The following is a 4,314-nucleotide window of genomic DNA, read 5'->3' as shown; positions in this document are numbered from 1 at the left end:
TTTCTCTCACAAATATTATATTCAATTACAAAAAAAAAATTAATTATCTTTTCAAATACAAATATTTTACCCTACTTTATAAATAAAAACTAAAACAACTTAAAGGAGGCCTTTATCACATTTTATGATCAACAATCGGAATGGAATTCATCACTATAATAGTCATAAGCTTCCATTAAAGATAATGAATAAATAATAATAACAGAAGATATACTATTGTGGTAAGATAAAAATTACAAAATAATTGTCAATGACAGATATACAAAATTATTATAAGACATTTTGATAAATTCAAAGGCCACTACAAGAAATTAAGGTTTTAAAAATAAATATTTAAGGACAAAAATAATTTATCTACAAAAATTATATTTTTAAGAACAAAATAAAATAATTTTAAAAAATATATATTTAACCATATTACTACTACATTTTTTAGACAAAACTATTTGATTATAAATTAATCAATCACTTTTACCTACAATTTTAATTGGTCCTTAATAAATCCAAATCATATATTATTTTAGGACAAATTACATATACCCTCTCGAAGTTTAGTAAAATTATAGATATTTTTGAGATTTGAGAAATTACAGATATCCCGTTAAAGGTTATATTTGCATAACAAATTAGGAGACAAATTGTTATAAAAATATAAATTTCATGGGACAATTTATTATGAAAATATAAATTTTAAAAAGATATCTGTAATTTCTAAAATTTCAAAAAAATACCTATAATTTAACTAAACCTCGAAAGAGTTATATGTAATTTGCCTATTATTTTACTTTATATATTAATTTTTGAACTCACAGTCGGGACTATCAAAAACAAAGACAAAAAAAAAAAAAAAAAAAGCATCCAGGTATCACTCGTCACTCACTCACTATCTCTCTCTCTCTCTCTCTCTCTCTCTCTCTCACAGATCCCTAATTTCGTTTTCTCTCGCAAATGCAATGGTTCTTCGCTAGATTGCTTCTGATCCGTTGCCGCCTCATCTCTCCTCGATTCTCCGTTTCGCGGCGACTCTCCGGTAACGATTCCGATCAGGTACCATATATTCATTTGTGGATATGAATCATGTAAGAATTTGTGATTCTGGTTAGATTTCCATAAAACTTCTTAGTTTGATGAACTTTTTCACTAGTGACACGTATGATTTTTTCTCCTGTTTTGTTGAATTGCATTGGACTTGATTTATTACATGATTTAGTGCTAGAAGCAGAGTTTGTTTATCTATGTGAGTGATTGCCTTATAAGTGAAACTAATCAATCTGATGGTTTCATACTTGGGAAAAGAGTGTTGCAATATAGTCCCTCAGTAAAAACAAATGCTAAATAATGTTTCTATTTCTTAATCTTTACACATCTTTAAATGCTTCCTTGCATGAAAATTTCTCTTAGAAAACTTATATGTAGCGAAAAATTAAGAATTTCAACATCATTCTTCTCCTTGCTTGAGAGCTTTAAAATTTAAACTGCAACAGCCGTGGTATGCTAACTCGCTTAGGGCTAATGAGTTGCAATAACATCTCTCTTTTGACTGAGGATCACATGTCCCTTTCTCTCTTGTTCTTTCGTTCATATTTCCTCTGTACCTCACAATTAGATTCTCCGTGATCTGATTGTGTGGCAAAGAGGGATTTTAAGGGACCACGCAGCTGCTATATGTCTAAAAATGGGGAGGAGTTTTCTATTTTTGCCTAATTGGTCTTGCAGTTTTCTCACCAACTTAATTTACTTTCCCAACAACACCCCTTTGGTTGGCTTTTAAATTGGTTAAAACTTACTCTAAAGTTGTTGTAAATGTGTATCTACACTTGAATGTGAACATCAAAACAGATGATTATCCTCTCATTATAGAAGGGAAGACAGGTCAAATATTACTTGGCTCCTCTGGTTTTGGCTCTTATGTTGTCTCCTCCAAGTAATGTGTTCTATATTTGCTGGGGGGCAAGGCCCTCTGTTGTTTACCAACCCACTTCTCTGTCTTGGTTTTTTGTGCTTTTTATGCTGCTAAATCACTTTCCTTTTGTAAATTCCTGTTTTGTTTGGTTTGATTTTATATTATGTTTTTTGATTTTGAAAAAAAGTAGTATAAAGTAGTTTCATTAAAACCTAAAAGATATTTTTTCGTCCTAAAAAAAGAAAATCATGTGAAATTAATGAGTTTTTTTCTTTAATTTTTCATAAAATTATTATTGTTATTATTATTATTTAAAAACAAATTTTGAAAACAAAACAAAACATAGTGAATCCTTTTAATTGAGCTGATCCAGCAGGTCTTATTTATCACATTTAATATTACTGATATGATGCAATCTTGTACACTGCTAATGCCTGGAAATCTTCATACGCTTTATTATATAAACACCCTTCTTTGTTGATTTCAGGCTTTTGATCACTTCCCTGAATTTTTTGGATGGCATTACATTGGATGATTTTCGGCATGCATATGCTTTAGGTACAAAATTTCATTCAAAATATTTACTAACCATGATTTTTCTATCCTGCAGTAAATGAATGTGATAATTTCTTTTGATTCCCATATTTGAGCCATAATTTATCTGGAAAAAACTCATATTTAAGCCATAGAGCTTCTTTCCAGATGTTTTGTGTGTTCAGTTAAGTTTCATTGATAGTGTTTTAATTTTTCATCATATGGTTTGGGTTTTTATGCATAAATTTCACAATGAGTTTGTGTCAGTGGGCAATAAGATACTTTGAATGTGAATATTTGTTTTATGTTGAAATTTAAAATTTATATCTGTGCTGGAAAAATTTGTTCAGAATGAAATTAAACTTTGGATTTTATAATGTTTAATAATGTGCATACTTTTGTCATCTTAGTTCTCTGTTTACAAATTCTTAAGGAAAGAAAGAAAAATCTTTGTTTACTTGGGAGTGGTTCCTTGTTTCCTTTAATTTGAGAGAGTCGGAGCTCTGAACTTTGTCCCAGTTCAGTGATGTAAAGTGCAAATTTAAACTCATATAAATGAATCTGATTTATATCAAAAGAAAAACAGTGAGTTTGAAGGAGTGATGGGGTTTTTTGTTTTTTGATAAGAAGAGTGGTTAAATGATTAATTGTTAGTAATTGCTTTTTTGTGCCTAACACGCTGTTCGATTTTAGTTTAATCTTTGTTAACTCTTGAATATTGATAGTGAATTTTGGGCGGCTTTGTGTACTAAGATTTATGTGTGATTGCTACAGATACTACAATTGGCACATTACATTGCAATCTATTAAATTAATTTGTCATTGGATAATTTTTAATTAGTAATCTATTTGGAGTTTGGCCTATTCTATGCAGGTTCTTTATGGTGATGGAAGGAAAACAATAGTCTGTTTAGTTTCTCATATTGGGAATATGTGAAATGTATTGAAATGTCTATATATTTATAGTGTCTTGAAATATGTGAAAAGAGTATGAAATATATATATATATATATATATAAAGTGTATGGGAATATGTGAAATGTGTATTGAAATTGTAACTTTTTTGGCGTTATGTAGTTCTTAACGAACACCCATTGTATCGATAGTTTGATATTTGTTGCTAATTTGAAGTAACATCGGATGGGAAGTTAACTAAAAATCAAGTGCTCAATGTGAACATGTAGTTCTTAAGTGGACAAAACAAGCCAAAAAAATCATTATCAAGATTTCACGATTATTATGTGGCCTTTTTAGATGCATATTTTTATCAGATTATGCGGGGAAAATTTTGCAGGGAAAACTTTGTGCTCGTTCTTTGCCCTCTACCTGATGAAATTTTAATTTGGTAGCATTTAGTTACACCATTAGTTATTTGCCACTGCAAAGCTGACCTGTCTAGAGAAAACTCACCTTTTCACCTGAATTAGATTACTGCTTATGGGCATTTAAACTTCCACTCTTTAAAATTTCATTTTTTGTTTTGCAGGCATTCTTGCTTATATTTTTCTCTGAGCTAGGGGACAAAACCTTTTTTTATTGCGGTAAGGGAGAATTTATCAAATTTTTCATGGAATGTATCTGATCATGAATGTTTCAAATCAGACTCTGTGAATTAATTGAATGAACATGCTTGTGTATATTGTGTATGTTGGTGGACAATTTACTTTCCCCTAAAAAAACTTTAATCCCTAAATCTTAGCATGAGATCAAGTTTAGTACTCTCACCACATAAGCAAACTACTTTTCATCTGAACTTTGCTTCTTGACTGCAATGTGTTATGAGATTAAACAATTCTTAGCTTACTTCATTTTTTCTACTGTATCAAATTGTCTGCACGTTGTTCTTAACTAAATTGGATTTTGGATGTTTAATGTCT

At 29.9% G+C, this 4,314-nt stretch overlaps 1 long non-coding RNA gene across 1 annotated transcript; it reads left to right on the top strand.

The window, feature by feature from the left end:
• Window positions 1-814: 814 nt before the first annotated feature.
• Window positions 815-4,074, top strand: LOC114283980 (uncharacterized). Its single transcript, XR_003636752.2, has 3 exons — window positions 815-1,047; window positions 2,391-2,461; window positions 3,924-4,074. It is a non-coding gene; the product is annotated as an uncharacterized LOC114283980 (long non-coding RNA).
• Window positions 4,075-4,314: the final 240 nt, after the last annotated feature.

The sequence above is a fragment of the Camellia sinensis genome, chromosome 6 (genome assembly GCF_055761805.1).
Source record: "Camellia sinensis isolate YWXY chromosome 6, ASM5576180v1, whole genome shotgun sequence".
In the NCBI taxonomy this organism is placed as follows: domain Eukaryota; kingdom Viridiplantae; phylum Streptophyta; class Magnoliopsida; order Ericales; family Theaceae; genus Camellia; species Camellia sinensis.
Note: the sequence above shows the minus strand (reverse complement) of the source record. Positions and strands in the feature narration are given on the sequence as shown.